The sequence below is a fragment of the Mytilus californianus genome, unplaced genomic scaffold, assembly GCF_021869535.1.
Source record: "Mytilus californianus isolate M0D057914Y unplaced genomic scaffold, xbMytCali1.0.p SCAF_1, whole genome shotgun sequence".
Taxonomy (NCBI): Eukaryota; Metazoa; Mollusca; class Bivalvia; order Mytilida; family Mytilidae; genus Mytilus; species Mytilus californianus.
Window position 1 is genome coordinate 82,240,063 of NW_026262581.1, and position 15,480 is coordinate 82,255,542.

A 15,480-nucleotide genomic window follows, 5' to 3' on the forward strand; every position below is an offset into this window, starting at 1 on the left:
GAAAATTTATGAGGCAGTATGTACTTTACTTAATTTTGAATTTAATGGTTTCGATTGTTATTGAAAGGATTATTTACAATAACTGATGTTGGTCAGGATTAGTCTGAATTTTTAAATGTCACGAAAAATTACCTTTTGATAGCCTAAAATATACAGTTAGGCAGATGGGCCAGGCCGTAGGTTTGGGTAAAGGTGTTAGGTGTTAGGTGGGTACCAGTACTGCCATCTGTCGTGGCCTCACCTGACGGATACTTTACTAATGACAAATCCTTGTTAAATGTCAACTTATAGTCAATTGAAATGTTAATGGTACCAGGTTACAATCTTTGTGAATCAAACTCATTTTTTAGTATCAATAAAAAAAAATTAATTTAGCTCTCAAATTGATTGGTAGCAGTTTAAATGTTAGTTTTAAGTCAAAAGGATGGGTTTTTAAATTGCCAAAAATGATTGATTAATAACATATATAAATGCATTTTGTAACATTGCAGGTTGTGTATTGATTTTAAAATCAGATTAAAAAACTCCATCTTGTGTCTTAAAACTCATTACAACCACAAAATGCCAAGGTTTTGTATACATATGTAAATCTGCTGTTGTTCAGAAATTACAAATAGCTGTTATGTTTTTGATTAATTATTTTGTTATGTCAAACCAAGTTTTCCTCTAGTTATTTCTTGTGACATGTGAACAGATCAGAAATTTTTGACAAATTACAGAACAGATAATTATGCAAGTAACTTATATAACGCCATAGTTTTTGGTGCTTATTTTTTAATTGTTGAATTAATTGTTAATTATATTTCAGTTGCATGCAAATGTCTGTGAAAATTTAGGGGCAATAGTGGAGGTGTATTATTTTTGGTAGTTTCCTAGTACCTGTAGTGGGACCTTGGTCCCAAAATTGTTAAATCCACCACTAAGGATTACTTAACTGAAATATTTTGTACAGTAGACTGGTTCCTTGTCTTGTGTGTTTGGATTTTTTACTGGTATAGGAATTGGGAATTCACCAACGTTATTTTTCTTACATTGCTGTTAACCGTCATGTAAAAAATGCAAATTTTGTAAAAGATTGACATAATGTTTTGTACTCATAGACGTGTTCTAAAAAACAACAGTTCCTGAGATCAATTAACAGAATGTATATATATGAACATATATTTTTGTCAGAATACAGTCATAAACATGGCTATTGAAAACCAAACCGTAGTAACAGTGTAACCAAGGTGACAATGGGGAAAGCCAATCAAATATGTATGGTGTATTTAACATTTATATAAGATCGTCGGAAATTAAAAAAATAAATTATAAGGGAAGTAATTCTTTCATCATATCATATCATATATATTTTACAAGCATGCAACCCTTTTAGAATGTTTGTATGAATAGGACTGAAATGAATTATTTATTAAGAAATAAAAACATTTTTAGTTATAAAAGTTTCTAAATGCAAAATACAAATGAATATTTCAAATTCATTAACATGTCATTAATTTCAAAATGAGAATTTCTTCTGAATTATCCTTGAGAGAAAATATAGATAATATCAGTAATAATTAGAGAGAAAAGAGTTTTATGTTTATGTTTATTTACCAAAGATAGGGGGTTGTGAATAAAAAGATTAGTGTAACACATTTTCGATTTCCTGTACTGACTTTGAGAAAGTTTTCATTAATTTTGCAGCTTTGTGTATTTCTATAAACCCAGAGGGGGGTTACTATTGAAGTGCTTCATTTGTGATAATACCCACAGTCTGCCAGGAGTGAAAAGATTAACTGAGTACACAGACACATCTGTCGCATTCTCACAAAATCAAAAGATTTTGTCAAATCCTTATTCCACTTTAAATCTCCAGTTTTGTTTGTTTATCTTTTAACAGAGGTAATTTGTTCTGTATCTAGGCTGATTGTGTATTAGAAAACTGTCAATTTGGCAAAAATCAATAATAATAGCATTCTTAGTTTAAAATGAGAAATGCATGTTTGAATGTTGTATTTCCTTGATTATTAGTTGTAGAAGTCTGGTAGATGTAGAGTTGACTTTAGGGTCAGAACTGGTCAGAGAAAATGACCTCTTTGGTAGTGGTCAGTCATCCCAGGTCATTGTTTAGAGGCTACATGTTTTCTGTAGACCAGAACATATTATACATGATAATTCATAATTAATAGGTCCCCTTTGATGTTTATATTGGTTGTTTTGATATATGGGTTATTTTTCTTTAAATCTATTTGAATATGATTTGGATATAATTACTTAAATAACATAAATAAGCCTGCTCAATAAAAACACCATAAAATGAAAATTACAAAGAATAAATAAATGTGTTTTTACTTATTTTTACATAAATATAGGTTATGTGGATTTTTAGTTTCCCTTGACCTTGATGTTGTTGTAATGTCTTACCTTTCAGTCAAGAAAATCTGAAGATGATGTTTTGAGGTTTTCACATTTTGATATATCTTTATGTGAATTTCAAAAAATTCTGGTCATGGAGAACATAGAAGTAAAATTAAAAAGTTACAGTTGAAAGAAAGGGATGTATTAAATTTTGTCAACCTGGTAAGGGTATTTATTCTAAATTTGAATAATTTATATCCAAAGTGAAGACAACAGTTACAAACTCCTATGGAAAACATGATTGTGCCAAATGAAAAAATCATAATGAAAGAATTTGGGACTGCCACCACCATAAAATTTTTCTTGCAAAAAAAAATTAATTTTTCCTCTTCTTTTCTATTAACATAACCTCATTCAGGTTCAAAATGAGGTCAAGGATTCCATTTTGATTGTATTAGAGCATTGGCAAAACTATTTCTAAAAGCCTTTGTATCTATGGTGACATGAAGAGAAACTCAAATTAAGTTATTCCAAACCCGGAACCTATACAGAAAGACATGTATTTGATGCTACATAATTGTTGAAATCATGACATTATAAATAATAAAGAACCTATAAATTGTTTGTAAAAGCTTGCTTAAATTCACTTAAACATTTGCAAATCTAAATGATGTGTTGACATTTTTATAGACATTTGGAAATGTAAATAGTCTTATCCTAAAGCTAGAACGAGTATACAGGATCTGTCACATCTAGTGAGAAAAAAACAGTTCATTAGATTTATTCTCTATCAGATAAATAAGTGATGCAACGCCAGTAAAAATTCTCTTTCCGTTTGAATTAATGGCAAGTTTGTCAGTTTCCTGACAGATAAGAAACATTTGATTTGGCTTTTTGAAGAATGTTTATGGGTAAAAAACAGTTTTAATGGATTTTACTTTGATACCTGATCTATTAAAATGTTGTTCTTTGGCCAGCAAGGTTTAATATTTTGACTAGAATTATTTAGGCCTACTGGCTCTTTCTTGTAATGTTTTGAAACCATACTTTGTTTATGGACAGTTTAATGCATTCTTTACATATCTAAATTAATTTATTGATATTTTTGTGTGCAAAAAGTCTTGTTTTATTCTTTGGAAACATTCAGCTTGAAGCAAAAGTAATTCCAACGATAGTGCATGACAACTTTTAGATACAATCATCATATTCATTTCCGGAATCAAAACATCAAAGACGTTGTATTAGGGATGTGAAATGATTAATTATTATAAAATAATGGTAAATTGTTATTAAATTTTCTGTTAAGATGTATGGATTTTTTATTTTGACTAATGGTAATGTATTCTGTTTGAAGTTTAGGATTTTGGCTAATCATCTTAATGTCAACTGAATTAATTAAGGAATACATTTTGTAGTCTTGTCACTTTGAATCCAATCTGTATGATAAAAAAAAAACAGAAATGTAACTTGAAGGTTGCAGAAAGATGTAAAAAAATGGTAGAAGATGCCATGGGGTGAGTCAAAACTATTGGTCAAAGAATAAGACAGGCAAAACTTCCAGAATTTATAAGACCTACAAATATCCACACAACAAATTAAGATATTCTGTGTGTTCAGTATTGGTTAGTTTCATTACTTTACAAAGTTTTCTCTTTTTTCAATTTTCAGGGGTTATCTTTCATATAAGAAATTAAATAAAAAATGATCCTAAAGGACAATAAAAATCACAGTTGTAAGAAGAAAATCCACCACATAAAAAACATACAGTTTACATAAAAACAGAAAAGTGAAGATATAGAGACATAAAGCCACACAAACTGGTGCTCTAAAAGTGAAAGTAAAAAGTTCCTGCTTCACAAGTTGCACCTATCTAGAAATTCACTACTATTATTATGTGAAAATTTATTATCCAGAAAGGAGAATTGGGTTGTGGCTACAGCAAATGAAACATATTTATTTTGCATGTATATGTCATAAAAAAGTTTTTTGAAGGAGCAGTGAAAGATACTGCTGCGGAATATTCAACATATAGAATAGTTTCTTGTATACATATCTAATCCTCTGAAGTATGAAGTTATGTACCTTTTTGTTTTTGGACATTTAGAATTAACATTGATCTGAAACAAGTGTTTCCATGCAAGTGCATTTTGGGAGGGACTATAATTCAGGACAGTGGAAATCAGAAATGCAAATGGAGAGTTATTTAAGTTTTTGTAAGTGCAGTAAAAATATAACGACCATAATTATACATGTATTGACAAGCCTTCTTAAATATGATCATAAAAAAAATCATCCTGTGAAATATTATCTTTATAATATATTTTGAGGTCTCCTACCTAAGGTAGAATATGACAACAGGTCATTTGGTCTGTGAACTTTTCTCTCTTGTTTACCTGATTCAGCACATAGTTTCTTGAATTTTTGTCAAGGGGCAGTACAATATTGAAATGTGGACTATTTTTATGACCAGTGACTGAAGACCATTTAGTGCAATCTGTATTCACATCAACCTAATTGAGTATAATCCCTTTAAATAGAAAATTTCGTTTGACTTCTGAATGAACCCAACACCTTATAATTGAATCCAATGCTATTACCTACATCCATTTAGAAGAAGATTGTCTGTAGATTCAGAAGAATGGATCTATTCCTGAAGCAATTGTTATATGAAATATGTTACTAGTATTTGTTTTTGTTGAAAGTTTCTACTCAAAAGGAAAGTGAAATGTCTGAGCATTCTTTATATGTATTGTGACTAAAAAATTAAGGGTGTTTTGTTTCATTTCTTTGAAGAAATTATTCCTTAATGATAAGAATAAACACAATTGAGACCTTAAGGATGTATTCTTCTGACGTTTCAGTCTCGTTGAAATCTCGTTCTGGAATTATTTCCAAAACATGTGATACAAGTGGAAAATATCAATGAATTTTAAAAATGTTATAATTAAACTTAACTCTGTGAAAACATTGTGTATTTACAATGAGTAGTTTTTGAGTAATCAATTTTTCAAATTTTACGACCAATCAAGTCAGTCTTTTTAGCCAAAATTTTGAGAAAATGAGTGAGGGGTACAAGAAATGATTTTACCAGAATCATGTACATCCCATATCATTTTTTTCTTTTTAAATTTCTTAGATATGTATTTTTTCAATCATTTATAACAAAAAAGTTGAAATAATATGCATTTTGTTCTTAAAACTGAGAAAAATCACAAATGTACAAAATTGACAGCATGGTAAATTTGACACAAAAGAGCATCAAAATATGATAAAACTTTCTTATATTTACACCTACCTATAGTTTTTTTTTTAGTTAAATTTATTCAGATTGGTCCACTTCATCTTTATTGAAAGTATGAAAAAAAGTTTAATTGTTTAACTGTGATTTTTTTCATGATAATAGCCCAAAAATAGGTAAAAATTGATGAAAAATGGGAAAATCATCAAGATTGGATACTTTCAAAGGGCTGTAGCAAAAAAAGAAGTGCACCACCATAAGATTTTTTCTTCACCAATTATTTTTTTACAGTCATATAAACCCAAAAATCAGGTTAAGAAAAAAAGTTTAATTCTAGAAATGTTTGGCTCCTGACAGAGGTGTACATCCTTAAATGAAAAACTTTAGTACCATACAAACTTCGATTCTTAAACATGAAATTTTTAAAGATTTAATTTATTAAAAGTTAAGTAATATACTTGTATGTATTCAGAGTGAAGGTTCAAAATGCTTCAAATATGAAAGATAAATGAAATTTATATTGATGATATTAAGATACTCTGCAAAAATCATTTCCAACTTATGAAAAATGAATAATTGTGCACCTGCAGACACTATGTATAAAGTATTAAATTCTTGTGGCTTATAAATGGTAATATGAACATATTAAAAATATTGGATAATTTTCTAACCAGAAATAGATTGGTTATTATAGCCTGAAAAACTACCAGAAATTGATATTATTGTTTCTTTCCAATGGTTTATTTGCTATGATAGATAAAAATCCAAAATCCATCAATTATATGTCTGGTTTGCAGTTTTTACCTTCTGGTAAAATTTTTATGAATAATCAGATAGATTGGAGAAAATCACGAATTTGGTTGTTTTAGTATGAATTAGTAATACTGGCCTTTCATTAAATATTGATGAAAATTATGTGTATTGAATTGCTGACGGGCAACTCAATACACAGAGATGACTGTCATTTCTGACGGTCACACTCGGTTAATGCTATAACCGATCGGCAGTGAGTAACAGCCATTTGTCATAAAATTGAAGCTCATCATGCAAATTCTGCTTCATCTAAAAAGGAAACTGAAGTTTTGCAGGTCTTCGCTTCAATGAACATTTGTCATTCATTAAACCAAGATTAAAAGTTGTCTTTGATCTGACAATCTTAATTATTATCTTTAACAGTGTTATAGAAGGTGTCCAATATCCTTAAAAATATTAAAAAAATACTTTTATGAATAACAATATTTAATGGTCCTGTTAGAAGAATTCATTAAATAAATTTTCTTTTTGAAAATGTTGCAGTTTTATAGATTGTAATTAAGATTTCAAACAAGGCATATTTTTTTTTGTAATGAAGGCTTCTATGTCATTTATAAAGCCTAAATGGACTTTTTTTAATCTTTAATCTACCATGCAAGTCTTAAGGTAAATGAAGTTCTCTGTGACATTTGACTTTAAGAGCTACCTGGTCTGGATGTGATCCTGTATTTAATGAGTCTACTTATAAATGCTGGCCCAGACCAAACATTGTTCATGATTTTATGAACATTCATGAACAACAGTACATGAGGAAAGAACAATCATTCTTTAAAAGTGTTTGAAATTTTTTAAAATGGCAAAATTATGGAAAATCATTGATTGGGAAAACTATTTATGTAAAGATAACTATAGTGCCAGGGGTAAAAACCACACTAACTACAAAAACTATTATATACCAATAAATTTAGTACACCTTGTAGTTTTTGTCGAAAGCTCGACATAGGAATAGTGATCCGGCGGCGGCGTTAGCTAACTTCTTAAAAGCTTTATATTTTAGAAGCTAGAAGACCTGGATGCTTCATACTTTGTATATAGATGCCTTATGTTACGAAGTTTCCGTCTGTCATATGTCCATTGTCCTTGACCTCATTTTCATGGTTCAGTGACTACTTGAAAAAAAAGTCAACATTTTTTGTAATGTTAATTTCTTTCTTATTATGAGTAATAGGATAACTATATTTAGTATGTGCGTACCTTGCAAGGTCCTCATGCCCGTCAGACAATTTTCATTTGACCTCCACCTCATTTCATGGATCAGTGAACAAGGTTACGTTTTCGTGGTCAAGTCCATATATCAGATACTATAAGCAGTAGGTCTACTATATTTGGTATATGGAATGATTGAAAGGTGTACATGTCCAACTGGTAGGTGTCATCTGACCTTGACCTCATTTTCATGGTTCAGTGGTCAAAGTTAAGTGTTTGAGTTTTGGTCTTTTTTTCTAATACTATATGCAATAGGTCAACTATATTTAGTATGTGCGTACCTTGCAAGGTCCTCATGCCCGTCAGACAATTTTCATTTGTCCTCGACCTCATTTCATGGATCAGTGAACAAGGTTAAGTTTTCGTGGTCAAGTCCATATATCAGATACTATAAGCAGTAGGGCTACTATATTTGGTATATGGAATGATTGTAAGGTGTACATGTCCAACTGGTAGGTGTCATCTGACCTTGACCTCATTTTCATGGTTCAGTGGTCAAAGTTAAGTTTTTGAGTTTTGGTCTTTTTTTCTAATACTATATGCAATAGGTCAACTATATTTTGGTGTATGGAAATATTTTATGATGTACATGTCAGTCTCACAGGTTTTATTTGACCTTGACCTCATTTCCATGGTTCATTTCTCAGTGTTTAGTTTTTGTGTTTTGGTCTGTTTTTCTTCAACTATAAGCAATAGATCAACTATATTTGTTGTATGGAAGGATTGTAAGGTGTATATGTCTGTCTGGCAGGTATCATCTGACCTTGACCTCATTTTCATGGTTCATTGGTCAATATTTAGTTTTCTTGGTTAAGACTGTTTCTTAGAAACTATAAGCAATAGGTCAACTATGTTTGGTTTATTGAATGATTGTAAGGTGTACATGTATTTCTCGTTTGGTTTATCTGACCTTGACCTCATTTTCTTGGATCATGTTAAGTTTATGTGTTACTTGTAGTAAAGCTTTATATTTAGGACTATCAACATAAAATCAATGGTTAGTAAAGAAGGCGACATTTCAGTGTGTGCACTCTTGTTTCAAATGTGTGAACAATATAACAAATTTTATAGAATAGTCATGTGTAGAATTTTCTTGTGATTGTACATTTTGAACAAATAACTACAAAATTTGGCCATGGAGTCCCTTGTCATGCTTGTTCAGAACGAAACATATTAAATACATTTTTGGGGGATACTGGTCATGATTAGGAAAATTGGGACTGCCTCTAACTGAGAGTAAGTTCTAGATTTTGATATCTAATCATATATATTATCCTATTTGCTTTGATTGAAATTCTTCAGTGCATTGGAGGGACTACGTACTTATGAGGGTTTTTAACGACCTTGACTGGCTATAAAGCCCTCGGTGGTACTTCATACTGAATATTTTCTAGGTGAAGGTGGCATAAAATGCAAATGAAACAATTGGGTAAAATTCACAATATAGACCACCTAATGTCTGAATGCATTGAGGTCAGATTATTTATATCTTCAGGTACATGTTAAATGCTTTGTAATATTATTCAATCTTTTTACACCCATGGATAATAAAAGTCTGCTGATTAGCCCATTAAACTGACTTTCTATTGCCTATAGATTAAGGATGCACAAAGATTTATAATCTGATAAAAGTGCTACTGTAGCATATTCTTGCCAACAAACAAGGCTTTACTTCCATAGAAATTCAATTATTTCGAAAGCGGTAGCTTCATAATTTAATTTCCAATGAACAAAAAATTGAAATTATCATGTAATCATCTAAGTAAGGTTGAATTTGGTGAAATTGATCATACTGGAAAGCTAGTTTATTTTCCCATTAGCAGGTTATTTTTGTTATTTGACAACTTTACACAGAAGCTCTTGTATTTCATTTTGGTTTATATGTCCCAGTTTTAGTTCATTCAAAGTCCTGATATTAGATTTGAGAAGATAATTGGTCAGGAACATGGAGGAAATAAAGAATTGCATCATTTCTTTAATTGTATATGACCTATATAGCTAGGTGATATAAATAGTCAATATTTCACCTGTTTAACTTTGCTATAAACATCTACAAAATGTAGATATTAATCCTGCCTTACTTGCTTACTTTTGTTATGTGAGATAATAATATTTATATATTATAATCCACCCTCAAATGATTATATTACAGGAAAGGCCTACTTCTTAAAATGTATATACAGAGTTATAAACAGTATAAATGCTTAAAAGAACAATCTTTTATAACTTGTGTAGATACATAAATACACTTGCAATGTTATTTTTAAACCTTAAATGTATTCCTGGTACATGCATATCAACAATCAAATGTAATTACCAGTATCACACTATAGGTCTTAGATATTTTTTGAAAAAAATTAGTCATCCTAATGTCATGTAAACAGTTTAAGATGTCCTTTGGTTGCTATCTCATTGACATCAACCTCACTTCCACATTTATCAAACATTTTTCAGGAATACATGAACAGTTTTTGTCCTTGTTTTATCTTCATTTAAAAATGAAGCAATTGAAAATGTGGAAATAGATGAAAATCTAAGGATATTTTTGATAAGGCCTTAAATTTAATGGCTACTATTATTTTATTCTTAAGTTGTATATGACAATACCACCTGTGACAGTCTGTTTATTATCCCTGGTGTCTTACATCATATGTCTTGTAACAGCAGCTGTTTGACCTGTCAAATAATAAATGTAATTATGTAAATCCTCCTTTGGGCTTCTTTTTAGAAAAAGTCCATCCATGCATACATTATCCTGTAACTCTTTTGCAGTTAAATCAAAATATACATTATATATGAGGTCCTAATTTTAACTTAAATTTGAAAAATGACACTGTAACTGAGAAAAAATGTTTTGAAGTAACAGATTTCCTGATCCAGATGTTTCTTCCTGTTAGAAAAAGGTTCAATTTGGTTATTTCGTCATAAAGTAAATTTTTCCTTTTAATCTTAACATAAAAGTAGGACCTCATAAAATTCCTTGACAGATGAAAGTTGGTAGCTTACATTACAAATAGTTATGGGATGTCGTGACTGCACCAAAAATCGAAAACAAACATTTGTTCTAAAAAAAAATTGAATACATACAACATATTTTTATATTTTACAGATAGCAGTTTGTTAGAAATTGAGAGCACCTTAGTTCACCAACACAGACAAACAGTTAAGGTCATGATTTTCAGGAACCCAGATTTACATCAAGCATGCAGTGAAAATCTATTATTAGTGGTTTATTGAGATAATAGAAATCTGCAAGACTAAGGTAATTTCTATTTATCTGGCTGTATATAATAAATTAGTCATTTCTGCCCAGGAATTCCAACATAACATTGTTGTAACCCATAGTCTAATATATCTATGGTCTGGCTGCTCTGGCACACGACTAAGGGTTTTGGATTTCACCATCTTAACAAAGTTGTAATATTTCACAAAACTTGGAAAGATAATCCAATTCTTACAGCCTTTGTTCTTCCTTGTGCTTTACATGATATATTGATAAAATAATGAAAAATTAAGATACAAAACCTAGAAAACCATTCTTTGTATGAAATTTTAATAATTTTGACATTGTTTCATGTACTGTATCTAAAGAGATAAGAAATAGTTCTTTTACTGCTGTTATTTAGATAAAAGCGGTGGTTTCAGTACCAGTTAAAAGTGACTTTTATACAATTAATGTTGTAAAGAAAACATAAATATCAATTTATAATGAGATACCTTAGCTTTAATGAGCATATGAACATTTCTTTCTAACATTATTTGTGTAATTATTGGCACTTCAATTGTTAGAGAGATAATTTTAGTTGAATATATAAATTCATCTTTGTGTCAGTTTGATTCATGAAGCTCTAGTTTGTTTGAATTTTGCCAAAAGCATGAGCTGCTGAATTTTGATTTTGCAAAAGTATGTTTCAGATATTTTTTGACATAAAGTGGTACTTCTACTTCTTACACACTCAAGAGGCCATCAAAATCTCTTCTAGTTGTAGGGATATTTTGATTATTGAGGATTCTGCAAAATGTAGTTTACACGACGAAAAGTGTGTTCTGAAATTCCATTGTATTCTAGAAATCAAAATTCATTGTATTCCTGTAAATAGAAAGAAAGGAAATAATCTTATTACAGTTTGGAGAAAACATGTGTATAAGAGGACAATTAACAGTAGTGACTGTTCAGAACTTATTGACAACTGCATATTGAAAAATAAGGAGATGTGGTATGAATGCCAATGAGATAACTATCCAGCAGAGTCCAAATGACATGAATGTAAGAAACTAAAGGTCATCAGACTGCCTTCAACAATAAGCAAAACCCACACCATATGGTAAGGTTCTGACATGACAAAATGTGAAACAATTCAAAGAGGGAATATAATATTGTTATCTTTTGGTCCTGTTAAAATAGCTTGTATTTAAACTTTTACTACTGGTAGTTATCTAATGACAGAGAGTTTTATACATTGCAATTTTGTTTACGGGTCTTTTAGCTTCCAACCACAGAATAAGGCCATTACCCTCATCACATTTTCCCTAATAAGATTAAAGGATTGCCTTGACATCATTATCTTAATTTTACTTATGATTTATTTTAATTGTTTCCTTCTTTTCACTAGTCTTATACTTTATGTCAGTTAACTTCAGATGTGAAAGGAGGATTTTGTGGAAATATTTTATTAGCAATTATTTTAGATATAAGAAAAGATATCAACTATTACGTCTTAAATAATTAGAAACTTAGCTGATTTGTACCACCATCTGGGAGTTGTTTTTACCATAATCTGACTGTGAGGTTGTTAGATAGTCTGTGGAGACTGCAATGATTCCAAAGATAATTACTATATATCTTACACAACAGTTGTACAGACTAGGATTGTCAATTTTCCTATCGAAGGTCGGTGGTTTTCTCCGGGCACTCCGGCTTCCTCCACCAATAAAAACTGGCCGCCATGAAATAGCCCAAAAGCGGTGCTTAAAAGTGGCATTAAAAACACAAAAAATCAAATCAAATCAACAGTCGAACAATACTCATTTCTGTTGTGCTCTAGCTAGAAGAAGATTTGTTTAATGCTTATTTTTCAGTTAAATTAAAGTACAAAAGGATGCTGAAGTAGAAAATAAAAAGTGATTTTAAGACCAACAAATCATTCTGTTTTATAACTGTCTATGCCATACAGCCTTCAACAATAAGAAAAAACCTATACTACCAATATATATATATATATATGACCCAGCATGTTAAATACAAAATTATTCAAAAGAGACAACTAAACGCCTGATTTATAAAGAAAAAAAAACACAATTACAGCAGACAGCAACCAACAACCACTACTGGATTACATGCTTTCTATGACTTGGCACATGCACTTAAAGAATGTAGCAGTGTCCTAAGTAAGATTCTTTCACATATACTAGTCTATTGGAAAAGGAAATTCAGACAAAAATAATTATATAAAACCTTATATATAAACCACTGGGTGTTGATTAATGTTGCTTTTAAAGGGCAAGCAGGTCTTGCTGAACTTGTGATGCTCTTCAGGTTACCCTATGTGACATATGTTGTATGATCTGAGGAGAAATGTCTTTTGCATAAAAACTTTTGAAAAAAATCAACAAGAGTCTCTTTATTTATTTTTTTACAACTTTCATGCAAAATTCTTCCATTTCACAGCTTAGAGGTTTACTTTGGAATCACCAGTTGATACAACATTGAGTATGGCTCATCGGTACTTAAAGGTTATATCATCTTCAGTCAGTATGGCATGCATCAAATGATTCTTCAGCTTTTTATATTTTAATCTGGATCATAAATACATTTTAATAGACAAATTAATTGAGCAAGATGATACACTAACATTTATAAATAGATAACTAATTGATTGAGTCTGCTGATTTTTGAGGTCATGTGTACTTAACATTGTGACCTTGACATTATAGCTTTGCCAGATTTTACAGTAGCCTTATACCAGGTGTGGCAATAGAAAAAATCAATCTGTAAGCATTTTAGGGAAAGTTTTCTGTTCTTCTTTGATAACAGATTTCTTGGTGGTATACTTGGCAAAGAATAACTCTTAGATTAGAGAAGAAATCAGTGTAATTTTGACGGATCATTGGCATCTCTATCAGTTAGTACAAAATATATTAATAATTGTGCTATATTCATAAAAATGTTAACTATTGGCATATTTCCTGATAAATTATCTATTTTTTGTCTTCCAGGGTGAAGATTTTTAGTGTCTTGTCATTGACCTAATCAAATAATCATTACTTCTGATAAGTGGCTGTGTTGCAGTAGCAGAAGAGAATAAAATGCCAGCAGACGTCATACGGAAGCCTGATCAATCCTTGACATTCAAAACTTTGATGTCATCATTTGGTGATCGACAAAACACGATATGATCAACAAAGTATATTTGCATCAATGTTGTGGAGAAATGGGGCAATGATTGCAAAGCTACTGCACTCATCATTATATAATGAAATACTTTTTTGTAATAAATGTATGTAACAGTTGTCAAAGTTTTAAATCTGTTTAAGATCACCTGCAATGATGAGCAATTGATTCCTTATTTAGATCTTATTACAGTCTGGAGGAAAAAGAAAAGTTTTAATAATTTGATATGCTTATTACTGCAACAGTAGATTGTACAAAAAAATCAACAAAAATAAGTAACAGTTGGTAAAGTACAAAGATGTTATAAGGATTGTATAAACATGAAAAGGGCCTAATAAGACTATTTTGTCTGGTGCAACATAAAATACAAGGCTGTTGTAATTAAAATGACTTCATTAAACTACTGTAAAAAAATCTGTAAGTAAAAAAAAATGTTTTTAAGGATTGAATTAACATGAAAAAGGCCTAACGGTAATAAGACTGTTTTGTCTGGTGCAACATAAAATGCAAGGCTGTTGTAATTCAAATGACTGCATTATACTACTGTTAAAAAATCTTTAAAATTCAGCTGTTTCCATCCAAACAATATAACTGAGCAATAATCTTGCAACAGCAAAAGTGAAGCCAAGCAATAGACACCAGATATCACCAAGCAAACCAAAGAAAATGTATTCAATTTGTTATAAGTTTAGGTTAGTTATGTATCCTGAATATGACTGTAATACTGGTCACTGGACATTCAGCAGCCAATTATCAATTAATTCTTACTGAGGGAGGTGTAGGACATATGTGTGATGTAAGGTCTTTTAATAGCCTGTCTGTCCTGTTCTATAATGTATGATTGAAAAAAAAATCTGAATTTTATCTGGCTTAGCTTTGCATAAAAGCACCAACCATTTTGGAAAATTTGCTTTATATAGGTAGTTGATAACAGTCAGTGTAGTTTTGAGAACTTCTCACTTCCAATTATTTACACTATGTCATGAACTTGGTAAAAAGGTGTATTTACAAAAGCATAACCTTGAAGCATAAAAAAACATGAAAAAGAATGTTATGGTTCAAGTAGTTTTTACGTGTGCAAAGAATATTTGTACTATAATGGCCATCCTTAATGATCAGGGTGAGGAAAATCTTTAATTTTGTGAATTCCATTAAGAATGTGTTAGCAATCCAGTTGTCTTGGGCTAAATAGCACTTAATTATAAAAACACACAGTTAGGAACAGCTGTAGAGAAGAATTTTCTCACAAAAATTAACTCCTTTAATCATATGTACCAAAGACAGTTAATCCCATGTTGTGTCAACTAAAATTAGCAAATGGGGGTCACAAGGGATTGTTAAAAAGGAAGAAAAAAAATTCTTTCAATGTTGAAGTGTAATGGCCTTTTCTTTACATTTATACAGAACTGGTTGTTCTTTTAAGTTAAGGACACCTTCTCTAGAGTAGACCATAGAATTTTAGGAAGTACCTGACAACCTATCACACATCTTT

The 15,480-nt window shown here is 30.5% G+C and overlaps 1 long non-coding RNA gene across 7 annotated transcripts in view; it reads left to right on the forward strand.

Annotated features, from left to right (window-relative positions):
- The window catches only part of LOC127724798 (uncharacterized), a 145,237-nt gene extending 131,130 nt beyond the window's left edge, over positions 1-14,107 (forward strand). For all 7 annotated transcript variants that reach the window (XR_007992716.1, XR_007992710.1, XR_007992740.1 and 4 more), the window contains 2 exons: positions 10,707-10,859; positions 13,814-14,107. This is a non-coding gene — a long non-coding RNA (uncharacterized LOC127724798). The remainder of the gene's footprint in view (positions 1-10,706; positions 10,860-13,813) is intronic.
- The last annotated feature ends 1,373 nt before the right edge of the window (positions 14,108-15,480 follow it).